The 18,837-nt window shown below is 40.7% G+C and overlaps 1 long non-coding RNA gene across 1 annotated transcript in view; it reads left to right on the forward strand.

The window, feature by feature from the left end:
• Window positions 1-18,276, forward strand: part of LOC132346552 (uncharacterized) — a 99,564-nt gene extending 81,288 nt beyond the window's left edge. The window contains exon 3 of the long non-coding RNA XR_009496388.1: window positions 17,812-18,276. This is a non-coding gene — a long non-coding RNA (uncharacterized lncRNA). The remainder of the gene's footprint in view (window positions 1-17,811) is intronic.
• Window positions 18,277-18,837: the final 561 nt, after the last annotated feature.

The raw sequence follows: 18,837 nt of genomic DNA on the forward strand, positions 1-18,837 counted from the left end.
AATTGCAGCTTCTACCTATTATTATGATCATCTGCTAAAAACCTAGTTCTCGTCTCTCTTTATAGAATGACATGCTTTATCCTTTGTTCTAAAACTGTCTGGTATAAAACATCAAACCCATTACAATTCTACCCAGTTTACACATTTTAATTGGCATCACCAGTAACTTTACTGTCTCTCTCCAACCCTCCTCCCTTTTTTCTTTTATCTTCTTTGGCAGAGAACCTGGCATTTTTATGACTTAACCGAGTCACTTGATCATTGTTCATGTAATACTAGCTTGATACAAAGGGAGGGTGGTGGTGTGGTTGTTTTCCTAGCTCTGTCAGCTGAGAGTCCCTAGAAGCATGACATCCCTAGAGCAGTGAATGGAATCCATCACTAGATCTTGGTTTCCAAACACGCTTCTCCACCAAAGTGAGGCCATGGCTGTGTTTATGACCTTGACGTGTGCTGTCCACCCCTTAGGTGTGGGAATGTCACCGTGACCGAGTAGACAGAGGGCACTGGGCAAGGAACTGGTGGACTGATTCATAACTCACCAGCTCAGTGAACCTGAGCAAGTCACATTATCTATGAGGGGGTCAGTATTTTTTTTATCATGAAACGAGGTCTGACATGCTTCTTGCAATCCATTCTCCACTCCGGAACCAGGCATTTTTACTCCAAAGTAAATCTGACCCAGATCACTTCTTCGTTTCCACCTGTTCGTTGGCTCCATGTTGCTCCCAGGGCGAAGCCCACCTTCTGTAACTCAGTATGAAACGGTCCCTGCTCACCTTTCTTTTGCTCTTATCCCGCCCCCCATATGCTCTTTGATGCAAACTTACTGACTTGAAATTCTTTATGTGCTGTGCTCTCTCATCTCCACATCTTTGCTTTTGTCTCTCCTTATAATCTGTATGGTTTTGCCTCCTCTTCTTTTTGCGTATGTTTTTCTTATCTCAACTGGATGTAATTTCTTCCAGAATGCTTTCCCTGGGCCCAAAATTTAATCAAATCCTTCCTATATGTGTCTCTTTAGCCTATCTGTGCGTGTATGTTTGCTTAGTCATGTCCAACTCTTTGTGACCCTATGGACTGTAGCCCGCCAGGCTTCTCTGTCCACGGAATTTTCCTGGCAAGAATACTGGAGCCACGGGGGGAAGCCCTCAGACTATACTGCATTGTAATTACCTGTACTAGTCTGTCTTATAGTCTCTAAGCAATTAGAAGCTATGCCTTAGTCATTGCCATATCCCTAGGGCCTAACTCAAGCCCAGCACCTCGTTCTGGACTCAAATATTTGTTAAATGAATTAATGAATATTTTCTCTGGCCCTCCATCTATTATGTGAGAAAAATATGTGTCTCCTGGATTGTGATGAGGATTGCCAGAGACAGAATATGAGAATGAGGTTTGGTAATAGGAGTCACTGTCCCTGCATGAGATGGGAGGGGAGACTTGCTTTCTTCTTAGTATGCAATTTCCTCTAATCCTGGGTTGGCAAACTGACTCACAGACCAAATTCAGACCACTTCCTGTTTCTGTATTACTGTCAAGTTAAGAATGACTTTTTAAATTGTTAATTGGTTAGATAAAATCAAATCAAGAAGAATTTGTCATGATACGTGGAAATTGTATGAGATGCAAATATCAGAGTCCATGAGTGGTTTTATTGGGATTCATGTCCCAATAATAACTATGGCCATGTCTGCACTACAGTGGCAGAGTTTAGTAGTTATGATAGAGACCTACTGGCCCACAAAATCCAAAGTATAGCTCAGATGGTAAAGCGGGAGACCTGGGTTCCATCCCTGGGTCGGGAAGATCCCCTGGAGAAGGCAATGGCAACCCACTCCAGTACTCTGGCCTGGAAAATTCCATGGATGGAGGAGCCTGGTAGGCTACAGTCCATGGGATTGCAAAGAGTTGGACACGACTGAGTAACTTCACTGACTGAGCCTTTAATAGGAAAAGTTTGCCAATCTCTAAACCTAAAACTTCTTCTGTCCCCTCACTGCTGAATTCCTGCTCTGGGCTTCGGTTCTACTTTAATGTCTCAACCTTTTGTTGTTCAATCACCCAGTACTGTCTAACTCTTTGAGACCCCATGGACTGCTGTACCCCAGGCCTCCCTATCCCTTACCACCTCCTGGAGTTTGCCCAAGTTCATGTCTATTGCATCAGTGGCGCTATCCAATCATCTCACCCTCTGATGTCCTCTTTTCCTACTGCCCTCAATCTTTCCCAACATCAGGGTCTTTTCCAATGAGTCAGCTGTTAACATCAGGTGGCCAAAGCATTGGAGCTTCAGCTTCAGCATCAGTCCTTCCAATGAATATTCAGGGTTGATTTCCTTTAGGATTGACTGGTTTGATCTCCTTTCTGTCCAAGGGACTCACAGGAGTCTTCTCCAGCACCACAGTTCAAAGGCATTAATTCTTTGGCACTCTGCCTTCTTTATGGTCTAGCTCTCACAACCATACATGACCGCTGATCAAATGTCTCAACCTTAGAGACATTTAATATTTCATCAGAGCTCTAGAGAGAAAGAGTTGTTTCTTATTTATCTCCAAACAACTATATGAGTATCTGTGCAGAACACAGCAGGAGGTTTTCACAAAGATATTTCATATTTGGGCATGTATGATGTAGGGGATTTAGGAACAAAATTACTGGGTCCCCCTATAAACTATCTCCTTACTCGGGTTACTTGCTAAAGGAAGGGCTCCTTCTGGTTTTTTAGATTAATATCTGAGACTGAAATTTGTTCAGATGTGTATTTTTTTTTTTTTCTGTGTGGGATTCCTTTTAATTTCATTTTTAAGAAGAAATTAACGGAAAGGAGCTAAAAGCCAAAGCAGTTTCCATTTTAAAAATGAGGGGCTCAACAAAACAAAATTTAAAAGAAGAAATAAAAGAAAAGAAAAAAATGAGGGTCTCCAGGACATTGAAATTAGATTCAGTTACATGGCTGGAAGTGAAGGGAGAGAGAAAGAAGAGAGGGAGGGGGAGAGAAGAGAGCTGGAGAAAGTGACAAAGAAGTGCAGTGGTCAGACAAAAAGATGGGTGAGCTAGAAATCCAGTTTAGGAAGCTGGGAGCCCAGAAAGATGAAAGGAGAATACCTCAGGAGCCACTGGCTCTGTGAGGACATTTTTGTGGTAGTTAAATTGCTTCTTGCAGAATCTCTACGGCTGTTTGGCTTCTGAGTCTCTCCTGTTCAGTCTCCCCTGTCTGTGTGGTATCCCAGTGGTTGTACGTGAGAGAGAAAACTTAAAACCGTCTGTTACGCAGAGGACCATGGTGTACCACCTTCCAGAGAAGAATCCAGGGACTGCCTGTACTCTGAGCTGCATTTCTGAGCTCCTGGGAGGATGTAACAAACAAGTCGCGAGGGTACAAAGATTCATGAGGAGACGCTGCAACACTGTGAAATACTTCTGACATCTTGGTGGCTCCATTTGGCACCATACCATACTTTATGCGGAAAGCAATTTTTTGGACAATGTTGTAGACTGGTTTAACCACTAAACCCACCAAATCCTCCCCTCTCCGCCTTCTAAAATTGCTCTGATGAAATAAAAAACCCCAACAAACACAATATTCCAGGATGATGGAGAAGCAAAGACTGAGGGTTAGAGGCAATGATATAAAGTACCTATGGGAGCTCTCAGTTTGACCAAGTTCATAACACATGCAGTGTGTGTAAATTCACAATTTGAATCTGTAAACTGGAGATAAGACAGACACTCTGTTGGTTTTGGAAATTACATAGACTTATATGAGCAAATGGCTGATACCAAGTATTTTTTTTTTTAACTCTTTAAACAGAGTTTTTACTAATTTTTGAGGATTAGCTTAACCCTCCTTGGCTAATTCTATTATTTCCTCCTCCCTTTTTTTTTGAATGCTTTTAAAGAGCAGTTTAAGTTATATCAACTAGAAACATGTGCTTCAACTTCATCTGTGGTTGGTATTTCTCTTTACACAGATGTGGCAAATTTTGGATACCTGTAAACATTTTCCTTTTAGGGGAACAGACTGGATTTATGGTGCAGAATTCCACTAACCTACATTGGGTCAAAGTATCTGTGAGATGCTTATTACCTAGGATACCTGTTCACTGGAAGAATTTCTTTCTGTTTACATGCCCAATTATGACATAGTTTTGATAATAAAGTGCTTTTCTTCCAGACGTCAGCTTTCCAGAGCTCATTTTTCCTTCCCATTAACCTAAGCAGAGCAGCGTGTACTTGACTGATTATTAATCAGCAATTTGTAGATGCTGCTTCTTTTTCCTCCTAAACTAGGGATGGACAGCAATTTTTCTGTCAAGAACCACAAAACTGTAGGGGAAAGATTGAAAAAGACCTCAAAATTTTAAAAAAATAATAATAAAAGAGAAGATTAGAAAGTATTTTGTCAATGAATGTTTTAATTTAAATAATTAAAATGCATAAAATAGCCATCATTCATATTTTTACTTTCCAGTGTTAAATATATATCATCTTGGTATATTCTTATATATATATAAAGATACATACATATTTTATATATATTCTTATACATATAAATATATTGCATATATATAGACAGATCAATTAGAAATTTTTATTAAGATGAAATCTTATTATAGAAGATACTTTAATGAAAAAAGTAAAACTTTACTGAATTTAATAGAAGAAAAGCTGAAGAAATTGTTGAACTTCAAATAAATGTTTCTTTGGATAAGATATATTATTTCCTACAAGTTTCCTCTCAGATTAAAAAAAAACAGAATCATTTTCAAGCTACACCTGTCATCTTCGACAGTGCTCTCAAACTTTCTCCCATTGCTTCCCAAATATTGTTAGTATTTTTACATTGTCTAGAAAAAAAATAGAACATTTACATTTTTTTCTGTTAGCTTAATTTTCTCAGTTCAAATAATTCAGTATTTATCTCAATAATTAAATGGGTTTAATGATTGTCAGAGTCTTAAAATCTGGATGTTTTTATTTCTATGTTTTTAGTTTTGACTCATATTTTAATATCCACCCCCCAAAGAAGTGCCTATGAGTGTTGTGTTTCCTGAATTCTGTCATGTTTGAGGTACCCATCACCCGTGTAGTTAAACAGCATCTTGGCTGGGTACCATATACTTGGATCATTCTTTTCCACATTATGAACTTTTGTTAGTATTCTACCATTGGCTACCATTTACTGTTATGGTAAAAAGTCTGCTTTTTCTTCAATGTATATGATTTACTTTTCCGGATGGTCACTTAAAAGATTATTTCTTTATCCTTTATTTTAATGATATAACCAGGCTATGCTCTGTGTAGAGTTTTCTGTATCAACCTCTCCTGAAAATTAGAGGACCTTTTCAAGCTACAGATTCAGGTTATTTTCTCCCCCTGGTTTCAGGGAAATTCTCTTGCGTCATATGTTTGGCTTCATTTACTGTTTATTTGTTGGGTTTGCTACCTCAGGGACATCAGTTATCCTCAGGTTGGATCATATTTGTTTCCTTCCATACCTATTAGTTCATCTCTAAATGTTCTGATTTTCTTCTTTAACTTTATTCATCAGGAATGGCTCGTCTTTCGTCTATACCAGTAATTTGATTTAAAGCAATAATTATGGTGTTTCTTATTGTTTCTGTATTATTTATTAACTCCTTAGTCCTGTTGTTTGAGGCCTCTATTTGTTTCCTCAAGTACTCAATCACTTTTTCCATTTTGGTATGTTGCTGTTATTATTAGGCCTTTGAATCTTTGTTTTGTCCAGACCGTGTTCTTAAGCTAGTCCCTAGCTTAAGTGAAAGTGATGGTCGCTCAGTTGTCTGACTCTTTGCGACCCCATGGACTGTAGCCCGCCAAGCTCCTCTGTCCATGGAATTCTCTAGGCAACAATACTGGAGTGGTAGCCACTCACTTCTCCAGGGAATTTTCCTTATCCAGGGATTAAACCTGGGTTTCCTGTATTGCAGGCAGATTCTTTATCCTCTGAGCTAGTCCATAGTGTGAAGCAATTTTTCTTCTGATCCTTGATGGTTTTTTATTGTTTAGTACTTTGTCTTTGCTTTCTTCCTTCCTTACCATATAGTATTTAATTTCCATGCCATTTCTTTTTATCTTACTCATGCTATGTGGTTCTATCCAGGCATTCTGTTTGCTCTGATGCACTGAGGTTGACTTCTTGATTTTTTTTTTCACATTATATAAAACCATTTGCTCTTCCTCGCTATATGTTGATGGCTGTATTCATGTGTTCTATACTTTCTTCTATAAAACAAGAGAATGACAACAGAAGGAGAGAGTCCAGCTGGGATATTTTCAGTCTTTGCCAGACAATCTAGGCCTTGCTCATTACTTTGAGACTGTGTTAATTGTTCTGTGTCAGGGTCTGCTTGATGGACATGCTCCTCTCCTTTGGGAATGTAGCCTTGGCCCCTGGACTGTATAACTGTGGAGCTTTTTTCAAAATACACTCTGTCCCCATGTTACTCGCTTTTTGCTCAACAGTCTTCCCATCGCCACCCCCATTAGTCAGTTTGAAAGGGGAAAAGATAATGACTGGGTTGGTTTCTTTCCAGGTTTGATTTGATAAGCTCAGCAATACAATTTCTGGGACTCTGGGCAAAGTTGTGCTACCTCTCCGTTTCATTTCACAAGCATCTGTGTCTTTCCTTATTTGCCAGTTTTTGAAGTTTGTAACATTAACCTAACTTTTCCTTGTATTATGGCTATTAATATTTTCACCCCTAGCTTTTAATTTTTTCTCTCTCTGTTATTATGTTAGATACTTAGAAGGGAAATATTGTGACTCAATTGCAATCTATAGTCTTAAAGCTAAGACAGGATTAAAAATTATATTCAAGATACAACAGATGAGTTAGATGTAAATTCTATATTATAAGCTGTTGAAATAGAGGAAGTTAAGAAGAGATATATGATAATTTGAAATTATAGGAGAGAAAACCCAAGATAATAAAAAAGAACAGCAGAGAAGAGCAGGGGGAATAAAAGAAGGAAATCTAATTAGTTTGGAATATTGCAAAGTAGTGATAAACTGCTCTGGTGGGCAATCTTGTCTCTTTGGACTGAGGGCATTGATGCTGGAAGGGCATTGTCACTGTTCTTTGAAATTTATGTAGGCTTTTCAACCTTTGAAAAGTGGTCTCTCTTGTTCTGGAAAATAGCTTAGCTGTTTTTATTTTCAAACTGTAAAGTTTATGTTTGAAACAAAGTCTTATTTTCCTATATAGTATTGAAATCTTAACAGATGCTTGAAGCAATTACTCAGGTTTTAAAATTTACTTTGTAATCTGAGAATTGTTGACCCATGTGCTATAACTATCCTGAAAGTTCCTGTCATCCTGCCTCGTAGACTGCAGCATTAAAGAGTATTACAGGAAAGAGAACATGCGAACATGGGGATGGGTAAGAAATTAGGGTAAAAATGGAATCAGAAGCAGGGAGAAAAGTGGGCTCAGAGATCTTATTTGAAAGCCTGGGTTTATTGGCTTATCTGGAATCCTCTCTCTTGGTGAGCTCCGAGGTTCATTTTTGTCTCCCTGTTCCCTTGAAATGCTGAAGTTCTGCTTAACTTCTCAGCTTCTCTAGGAATGCTTATAAATTGGCAAATGTCTTGGAGTAAAATAATCACTGGTTGTCTGGCTAACTTCAGCGTCCTTCTCTTCTCTCTAGAATCTTGACCCTTTAAATCCTGGCTATTTTGATAGTAGATCTCTGATGCCTTCTGACTGAGGGAAAGCAGAAAAAGGATAAGCACTCAAGACTTAGTTCTTCAGATAGGGTGCTAGACTAGGCTTGCCAGATAAAACACGTGCAATATTTGAGATACACTGATGCCAAACATTTTTTTTGATTGCTTATCTGAAATTCAAATATAAAGGGGTATCCTGTGTTTTATTTGCTAAATCTGTCAACCCTATGCTAGGTCAAAAGGGCTAACACACTAGAGTGTGGGATTTGTGGAGAGTATTTCTATAGATTTATATATAGATGATATAGATAGTCGGTAAGGAGTTTGTTATTATTATGTGCTTAGTCGCTCAGTCGTGTCCGACTCTCGCCAGGGTCCTCTATCCATGGGGATTCTCCAGGCAAGAATACTGGAGTGGGTTGCCATGCTCTCCTCCAGGGGATCTTCCCAACCCAGGGACTGAACTCAGGTCTCCCACATTGCAGGCAGGTTCTTTACCGTCTGAGCCACCAGGGAAGCCATTAAAGATAAATATATATGCGTAAATATGTGTGTGTATAAATATATGTACATTTAGGGGCTGCATTCATAGACCAGTTTGGTGCATACATACGGTCCAAATTGGATTTTCAGTTGCTGTATCGTAATTTTGAATTTATGTGGGCATCTTGCTCTCCTCTTTTTATGAATCTTTTAAAATTTCCCCCAAGTAATCTTTTTCAGGTTTGTGCTAGGAAGGAACATCAGTGTGAGTTCAGAAACACAGGAGTGGATTGAGCTCTGATAGCATAATGAGCAAAATTCATTTAATTGGCTCAAGAACCTTTCATGAAAATTAAGGAATAAATAACTTGGACTAGATTTTTCCCAAGCGTAATACACTATCAGTTAACTTGTTCTTGAATTGTGTCCATGTCTGTTTTAGAAACAGAGGGCTAGGCAAACAGCTCAGTGGTTTCTGAAGGTCTTATCACTCACCACAGCTTTCTGGGCAGCAGAATTAACAAAGGAATTCAGAGGGGAAGTGTTGATCAGATCTTACAGTGAGAACAAACACGTCTTGAGAGAAGCTTCTGCTGGTGTCGGGGCCATATAAACTATCATCATCACCAAGGCCTTGAGCTTGATTTATGAGTTAGCACAAATCAGATTTTATTTCTAAGCACACTTTCAAGAAAACTTGCAGGAATTCCTTTGTGAAACAGAGAATCTTGTGTAATGCAAACCATTCAAAATTTGGAGAATGCAATGAGAGAATTTCAATGGGCTGCCAAAATCAAGTTAAAATCTGAATCAGGAATTGTGTAGTTGGCCCTTTAGTGAGGGGACTGATTTGTTTAATAGCAACAACAACAAAAAAAATCAGTGACTTAAGTAGAAACATTTACTGTACTGGAAGGCAACTTCTAGTATCAGCAGTTAATCTCTGGCCTGGACTAACTTTATCACTGTATTTGAACCAATTGATCATTAGGAAATTGATGGCATTTGTAAGTGAAAAGAATTTAGAGCAGCGGTTTTCAAACTGTTACTGCAGTTTGGAGTCACTTGTAGAATTTTTAAAAACCCGATGTCTGGGGACTTTTAAAACTGTACTTATTAAATCTGAACATTGGAGCCTGGGTCCCCAACCATCAGTAGTTTTGATCATTCCCCTCGTGACTCTAATGTCCAGCCAACCTTGAGAACCAGCAGGTTCAAGCAGAGCTGAGTCGTTGCTCTCTCCTGTGATTTCCTTGTTGGTACCTTGAAGTCCCCCGAAGCCATTGGATCATCAGCTCACTGGCAGGAGTTTGTACCAGAAAGACCAGCCTCCCTTGCAGGCCAGTCTCTGGGGGGCATGCTCTTTCATGGGGAAAAAGCATTAAATATTAGGTAGGTAATTTCACAGTCTGTAGGGCTTTTTTTCCTATTTTGTAAGTGATTTTTTTTTTTTTTTTTTAATGAGAACTCAGGGTGGAGATGAGGAAGTGCTAACTCAAGCCACAGCAGGTCAGCTTTTCCTGGCTTTCAGAGAAGGTGGAGGGAAGTGTTTGTTTCAGCAGGCGCTGAATCTCATAGAAGGAGTAGATGGAGCCATGTTTCTTGAAGGCTTATTCCCAAAGATACCCTTCAGGAATGTAAGAGACCAGATGGACTGAAACTGGGGTTTTTTTTGGATCCTAAGGGAAATGTAAAATCCAGCAGCTATTCTGGAATCAGTGCTTCTAAAGAAAGAGAAAATTTGGCTATGACGCTATCTTTGTGTTCTTAAGAAATACTTGAGAAGACACAAATTGACTCTGAGTATTCATCTGTCTTCCCGAGTCTTCCTGAGGATGGAGACCCTTCTTGGAGGCACTCCATTAATATGCTGATAGAAGAACTCGTTATGGACCCCTCCCTTTTAAAAATTGGATTTTCCTCTAAGCCTATTTATTTTTTCATGAATTTTAGAGGTATTTTCCTATAAGTAATGCTCTCTGTTTCTCTATCACATAGAACTATCTCTTATAAAACCTAACTAGCCTCCACTTATAGCAGGAACATGGGACCCATCATGTATTGCCTTCAGTTTCTGAATTTTTTTAATGAAAACTACTCTTTCCTCCCTCCTTAAGGAGAAGGACCATGTTTTATACATCTTCAGTACCTTTCATGAGTTTTAGAAAACAACACATAGTTCTCAATAATTGATTACTTTTCTTGATTATCTTTATTTCAACTTTTAAAAGAGCATAGGATGTCAAAGAATGCTCAAACTACCACACAAGTTATCTCACATGCTAGTAAAGTAATGCTCAAAATTCTCCAAGCCAGGCTTCAGCAATACGTGAACTTCCAGATGTTCAAGCTGGTTTTAGAAAAGGCAGAGGAACTAGAGATCAAATTGCCAACATCTGCTGGATCATGGAAAAAGCAAGAGAGTTCCGGAAAAACATCTATTTCTGCTTTATTGACTATGCCAAAGCCTTTGACTGTGTGGATCACAATAAACTGTGGAAAATTCTGAAAGAGATGGGAATACCAGACCACCTGACCTGCCTCTTGAGAAATTTGTATGCAGGTCAGGAAGCAACAGTTAGAACTGGACATGGAACAACAGACTGGTTCCAAATAGGAAAAGGAGTATGACAAGGCTGTATATTGTCATCCTGCTTATTTAACTTATATGCAGAGTACATCATGAGAAATTCTGGGCTGGAAGAAGCACAAGCTGGAATCAAGATTGCCGGGAGAAATATCAATAACCTCAGATATGCAGATGACACCACCCTTATGGCAGAAAGTGAAGAGGAACTCAAAAGCCTCTTGATGAAAGTGAAAGAGAAAAGTGAAAAAGTTGGCTTAAAGCTCACCATTCAGAAACAAAGATCGTGGCATCTGGTCCCATCACTTCATGGGAAATAGATGGGGAAACAGTGGAAACAGTGTCAGACTTTATTTTGGGGGGCTCCAAAATCACTGCAGATGGTGATTGCAGCCATGGAATTAAAAGATGCTTACTCCTTGGAAGGAAAGTTATGACCAACCTAGATAGCTTATTAAAAAGCAGTGATATTACTTTGCCAACAAAGGTCCATCTAGTCAAGGCTATGGTTTTTCCAGTGGTCATGTATGGACGTGAGAGTTGGACTGTGAAGAAAGCTGAGCACCAAAGAATTGATGCTTTTGAACTGTGGTGTTGGAGAAGACTCTTGAGAGTCCCTTGGACTGCAAGGAGATCCAACCAGTCCATCCTAAAGGAGATCAGTCCTGGGTGTTCACTGGAAGGACTGATGCTAAAGCTGAAACTCCAGTACTTTGGCCACCTCATGCGAAGAGTTGACTCATTGGAAAAGACCCTGATGCTGTGAGGGACTGGGGGCAGGAGGAGAAGGGGATGACAGAGGGTGAGATGGCTGGATGGCATCACTGACTCGAGGGACATGAGTTTGAGTGAACTCTGGGATTTGGTGATGGACAGTGAGGCCTGGCATGCTGCGATTCATGGGGTCGCAAGGAGTCAGACACGACTGAGTGACTGAACTGAACCGAACTGAGGATGTCAATTTATTAAAAGAAAAAATTTTCCAGTTCTATTGAAATCCCTCTTTTGTACCAAACTATGTTCTATGTTTAATGTCCTATATGTTTCTAAACTCTGTATAATTTAAAGCATGGTTCTTATTCTGGAATATATATATATAGGCTTAAAGGATATGTGAACTTTATATACACATACATATATGCATATATAAAATATTATATAATACTTTATATGTATATATATACACACTTATTTATATTTATATATTGATACATACACATCAATATATTGTGTGTGTGCATTTTTGCAGAGAGGTTGCCTCTGGCTTTCACTAATTTAACCAAAGGACTTATGACTCTCCTCTTGCTTACTTTACTCCCCCAAAGTTAAAAATTACTGATTTAAAGGGACCCAGAAATAAATATCCAAAATATGAATTTACATAGCTCTGCCCTCAGTATTCCTCCCTAGTCAGTGAACACTATCATTTCTCCTGCTCTCCTAGGAGCTGTTCTGACCAAACAAGTAGATGAACAGCCATTGTAGATCCAGGTCAAAGCAAAGCTGGTTTTAAATTCTGAAGGAGACCCACAGTTAGATTATGACCAGGGAGGGGTCAGGGCGGGTGGACAAACCCTGCTTCTGAGTGAGGCCAAGGCAAAAGGAGGGAGCTGGCATCACCCCTTCTCTTCCTGGTTGCCCCAAGCACAGAGATGACTGCTGACTGTGTCAGGCTGTCATAGAGGTCAACCGGAGGCAGGCTTGTGGGCCAGAAGTGGCTGAGGGCACTATAAACCCTGAGGAGCTGGGTGTTGAGCCATAGAAATCAGATCTTCTGAGGAGCCGCAGCAGCAGCCTGCTGTGTGTCCATGTTAGGAGGCTGTTACCGGGAGGCCCAGATGGTGTTCCCTGAAGTTGCATGTCCTGTCCGGCTCAGCAGCACCATGGGGTGGGAGTGGCAGATGTGTGGGCCTTACCCTTTTCCAGCCTGCAGTGGCCTCCCTTTCCCGCTTCTGTTGCCTTGCCGTTGGCTGCCCAGTCTTTTCCTTTGCATCTCACAGGCCTTCACCCTGTCCTTTTCACAGTCACATCATCCGGGCCATCTCATAGTCTTAGCTTCTTGGTGACATCAGCCTTTCTGTAAGTTTTTGTTTTTTTGTTTTTTTCTTTTTTCTTTTGTTCAGCTACATCTGTCCCTGTCACTTGCTATATTGAGAGTGTTTTGGACAACTTTGTGTAGTGAATTAAGCAAAAGCTCCCCAGGCAATCCAAGGAAGTTCAGTGGAATGTCAGGAAGGTTATCTGAGCTGATCTGCAGGCATAAGAAAGGATCTGCGGGGACCAATGAGCATGGGCTAGAGCACAGATGCCATGAGGCAGATAGGAGGAGGGAGGAGCTGCTCCAGAGAAACACAGAGTTGGCCAAGAGCCCACAGGGCCCTGAGCCCACCTGCTCAGTGGTTGCCATACGATCAGAGGGAATTACACAGTTGGAGGACTAGGCCACCATTACATTTTAAACAATTTAAGGATTCCAAGCAAGAAAATAAGCACAATGGACGTCAATTCAAGAATTCCTTCCATTTTGAATAAAATATAGAAAAAAAGACTGTATTTGAAAAAAAAAAATCCTTCCAGTCCTAGGATTCTGGGAAAATCCATTTCACGAATGTCCTCTAAAAACTTTCCAAATCACTCAGAAAATAGTATGTTTTTTGCCTGAAAAACAGTCAATCTTTCCTTATCAGCAAGCTTGTGCTGGCAAGAAAGGTAATTCTATGCTTTCCTCTAAAGATGTACGGGGTTATGGGCCTTGGAACAGATGTTTGAGGTTTATACTACCCCTACTGAAGCCTGATTTCTTTTAAAATAACATCTTTCAGTCACCTTCTAATATGCATTGACTGCATTTTTTGCTAGCAGCCCCTCTGCTTAACACAGAGGCTCAACACATTTGCTAGGTGGTTCCAGGTTCACAGACACCACCAGGCAGATAGGAGGAGGGAGGAGCTGCCCCAGGGAAACACAGGGCTGGCCAAGAGCAATGCAGGGATGCTTGGATTTTTGTAAAATTGTGGTCTTTGGTTAAGGCTGAACCTGGGCTGACTGCCTGAATGATGCGTGGGGAGTTAAATCTCCCCAAACCTGTTCTTGGTATGTTTGCTCTGATAAACTCTTCTCATTTCTGGTAAAAAGGCGGTGTGTGTTCTTTCTCTCCCAGGCTGGATTCCTGGAGCTAAATCAGGTTTGCCGAGGTTAGCAATGTCTCTTCTTTCCCGTGTAAAATAAAAACAAGGGCAAGTGGTTGCAAAAAAGGACCCAGTGAGTAAATGTAAAGCACCTGTGAGAACTCAAAATCAATATTTTCTTTAAAGTGAAGGAAAAGAGAGTGTACACAATTGTAGGTTATGTGACTCAGCTGCCATACCAGAGATGACTTAGATATCATCAATGACAGGCGTCTTTAGCAGCTGAGTGTGTCCTTGGGGTCACAAAGTTGGGCAGTGCCCTCTGCCAACTTATTATTAACAAGATATCCCAGTATTTCAAGGGTTTCCCTTGTGGCTCAGACAATAAAGAATCTGCCTGCAATGCAGGAGACCTGGGTTTGATCCCTGGGTCAGAAAGAGCCCCTGGAGAAGGGAATGGCAACCCACTCCTGTATTCTTGCCTGGAGAATTCCAGGGACAGAGGAGCCTGGTGGGCTTCAGTCCATAGGGTCACAAAGAGTTGGACAATTTCACTTCCCAGTATTAAAAAAAAAAAACTGTTGTCCTTCTATCTCAAGGAAAACAATGGTAATATCACTCATGCTTTTTAAAGGATAGCTGGGTACTTGGCACTGAACTAAATGTTTTATATGGATCATCTTTTTAATCCTCACAATAATCTTGTGAAGTAACTATCACTACTATTATATTCAAGCTTAGATGATCAAAATGAGGCTTAGAGAGGAGAATTAATTTGCCCACAATCATAAGGTTAGTGATTTACTCGACCTGTGAACAGTATGAAAAAGCAAAATGATAGGATACTGAAAGAGAAACTCCCCAGGTCAGTAGGTGCCCAATATGCTACTGGAGATCAGTGGAGAAATAACTCCAGAAAGAATGAATGGAGCCAAAGCAAAAACAATATCCAGCTGTGGATGTGACTGGTGATAGAAGCAAGGTCCGATGCTGTAAAGAGCAATATTGCATAGGAACCTGGAATGTCAGGTCCATGAATCAAGGCAAATTGGAAGTGGTCAAACAAGAGATGGCAAGAGTGAATGTCAGCATTCTAGGAATCAGCGAACTGAAATGGACTGGAATGGGTGAATTTAACTCAGATGACCATTATATCTACTACTGCAGGCAAGAATCCCTCAGAAGAAATGGAGTAGCCATCATGGTCAACAAAAGAGTCCGAAATGCAGTACTTGGATGCAATCTCAAAAATGACAGAATGATCTCGGTTCGTTTCCAAGGCAAACCATTCGATATCACAATAATCCAAGCCTATGCCCCAACCAGTAATGCTGAAGAAGCTGAAGTTGAATGGTTCTATGCAGACCTACAAGACCTTTTAGAACTAACACCCAAAAAAGATGTCCTTTTCATTATAGGGGACTGGAATGCAAAAGTAGGAAGTCAAGAAACACCTGGAGGAACAGGCAAATTTGACCTTGGAATACGGAATGAAGCAGGGCAAAGACTAATAGAGTTTTGCCAAGAAAATGGACTGGTCATAACAAACACCCTCTTCCAACAACACAAGAGAAGACTCTACACATGGACATCACCAGATGGTCAACACCAAAATCAGATTGATTATATTCTTTGCAGCCAAAGATGGAGAAGCCCTATACAGTCAGCAAAAACAAGACCAGGAGCTGACTGTAGCTCAGATCATGAACTCCTTATTGCCAAATTCAGACTTAAATTGAAGAAAGTAGGGAAAACCACTAGACCATTCAGGTATGACCTAAATCAAATCCCTTATGATTATACAGTGGAAGTGAGAAATAGATTTAAGGGCCTAGATCTGATAGACAGAGTGCCTGATGAACTATGGACAGAGGTTCATGACATTGTACAGGAGACAGGGATCAAGACCATCCCTGTGGAAAAGAAATGCAAAAAAGCAAAATGGCTGTCTGGGGAGGCCTTACAAATAGCTGTGAAGAGAAGAGAAGTGAAAAGCAAAGGAGCAAAGGAAAGATATAAGCATCAGAATGCAGAGTTCCAAAGAATAGCAAGGAGAGATAAGAAAGCCTTTGTCAGCAATCAATGCAAAGAAATAGAGGAAAACAACAGAATGGGAAAGACTAGAGATCTCTTCAAGAAAATTAGAGATACCAAAGGAACATTTCATGCAAAGATGAGCTCGATAAAGGACAGAAATGGTATGGACCTAACAGAAGCAGAAGATATTAAGAAGAGATGGCAAGAATACACAGAAGAACTGTACAAAAAAGATCTTCACGACCCAGATAATCACGATGGTGTGATGACTGACCTAGAGCCAGACATCCTGGAATGTGAAGTCAAGTGGGCCTTAGAAAGCATCACTATGAACAAAGCTAGTAGAGGTGATGGAATTCCAGTTGAGCTATTTCAAATCCTGAAAGATGATGCTGTGAAAGTGCTGCATTCAACATGCCAGCAAATTTGGAAAACTCAGCAGTGGTCACAGGACTGGAAAAGGTCAGTTTTCATTCCAATCCCAAAGCAAGGCAATGCCAAAGAATGTTCAAACTACCACACAATTGCACTCATCTCACACGCTAGTAAAGTAAAGCTCAAAATTCTCCAAGCCAGGCTTCAGCAATATGTGAACCGTGAACTTCCTGATGTTCAAGCTGGTTTTAGAAAAGGCAGAGGAACCAGAGATCAAATTGCCAACATCTGCTGGATCATGGAAAAAAGCAAGAGAGTTCCAGAAAAACATCTATTTCTGCTTTATTGACTATGCCAAAGCCTTTGATTGTGTGGATCACAATAAACTGTGGAAAATTCTGAAAGAGATGGGAATACCAGCCCACCTGACCTGCCTCTTGAGAAATCTGTATGAAGGTCAGGAAGCAACAGTTAGAACTGGACATGGAACAACAGACTAGTTCCAAATAGGAAAAGGAGTACATCAAGGCTGTATATGGTCACCCTGCTTATTTAACTTCTATGCAGAGTACATCATGAGAAACGCTGGACTGGAAGAAACACAAGCTGGAATCAAGACTGCCGGTAGAAATATCAATAACCTCAGATATGCAGATGACACCACCCTTATGGCAGAAAGTGAAGAGGAACTCAAAAGCCTCTTGAGGAAAGTGAAAGTGGAGAGTGAAAAAGTTGGTTTAAAGCTCAACATTCAGAAAACGAAGATCATGGCATCCGGTCCCATCACTTTATGAGAAATAGATGGGGAAACAGTGGAAAGAGTGTCAGACTTTATTTTTGGGGGCTCCAAAATCACTGCAGACGATGACTGCAGCCATGAAATTAAAAGACGCTTACTCCTTGGAAGGAAAGTTATGACCATCCTAGATAGCATATTCAAAAGCAGAGACATTATTTTGCCAACAAAGGTCCGTCTAGTCAAGGCTATGGTTTTTCCAGTGGTCATGTATGGATGTGAGAGTTGGACTGTCAGAAGGCTGAGTGCCGAAGAATTGATGCTTTTGAACTGTGGTGTTGGAGAAGACTCTTGAGAGTCTCTTGGACTACAAGGAGATCCAACCAGTCCATTCTGAAGGAGATCAGCCCTGGGATTTCTTTGGAAGGAATGATGCTAAAGCTGAAACTCTAGTACTTTGGCCACCTCATGTGACGGGTTGACTCATTGGAAAAGACTCTGATGCTGGGAGGGATTGGGGGCAGGAAGAGAAGGGGACGACAGAGGATGAGATGGCTGGATGGCATCACTGACTCGATGGACGTGAGTCTGGGTGAACTCCAGGGGTTGGTGATGGACAGGGAGGCCTGGCGTGCTGTGATTCGTGGGGTTGCAAAGAGTCGGACACGACTGAGGGACTGATCTGATCAGACCTGATCTTATGGGTGTTCTGACAATCTTCATCAGTTGAGTGGAACTCATCTTCTAAATTTATTTTCTTTTTCCTTCCTAGGTATTTCCATGATCTGTCAACCGCAGTTTATTATTTCTCAGCCATGGGCAGCTCTTCTGCTCTCAGTGGTGATGGCCCCATTTGATGGGAGCTCAGCGGGGCACTTCAGTTCTCCTCCACGTGGTTTCTCTCTGCATGGCTTCTCTTATCCTCCATGGCTTCTTCAGGTGGCCTCTTTCCAGCAGGATAGTCTAGACTTTCTCACCACATGGAACCTGGGATCCAAGAGGGAGTGTTTGAACATAACAAACCTAATTGTTAAGATGGTTATGAAGCTTCTGCTTGTGTCACACTTGCTAAAGCCTCATTGGCCAAGTCAAATCACATGATCAAGATCAACTTCTGTGTGTAAAAGGGGACTTTACAAGGGAGTGAATACCAGGGGTATCACTGGATAAGGAGGCCACAGTGTAACACACTGCCACACCAGTAATAATAATAATAGTAATGATATCCGTCATTTACTGAGCAGGTACCGTGTCAGTGTGATTTCTCTTTCATTATCATAGTAACATAGCCTATCATCTTGGTAGCTTTATCATTTCACAGGAAAGGTAATGGAGGCTCAGTGACTCTGACCTGTTAAGGTGACAAGAGTGAATTCAAACACCGGTCTTTCTATTTTTAAGATCCCAGGATAATAGATGGGGCTTCCCAGGGGGCACAGCGGTAAAGAATCCACCTGCCAATGAGGAGACATGGATTCGACCCCTGGGCCAGGAAAATCCCCTAGAAAAGGAAATGGCAACCCACTCCAGTACATTTGCCTGGAAAATTCCATAGACAGAGGAGCCTGGTGGGCTACAGTCCATGGGGTCTCAAAGAGTTGGACACTACTGAGTTACTGAGCATATGCACACAGTAGAATAGATAGAAGTGTGGGATGCCGAGAAGTAATTTTTTCTAAAAGAGGAAAATGTATTTTTAATGTAACAATGAATTTTGGAATTTGGAAGGGAAAAAGAAAGATTCTAGTCAGTGGTTTTCTGTGCAGGGTGTTCTAGTGTGTTTGGGGCCTTCTTGTCC

The sequence above is a fragment of the Bos taurus genome, chromosome 11 (assembly GCF_002263795.3).
Source record: "Bos taurus isolate L1 Dominette 01449 registration number 42190680 breed Hereford chromosome 11, ARS-UCD2.0, whole genome shotgun sequence".
Lineage (NCBI taxonomy): Eukaryota > Metazoa > Chordata > Mammalia > Artiodactyla > Bovidae > Bos > Bos taurus.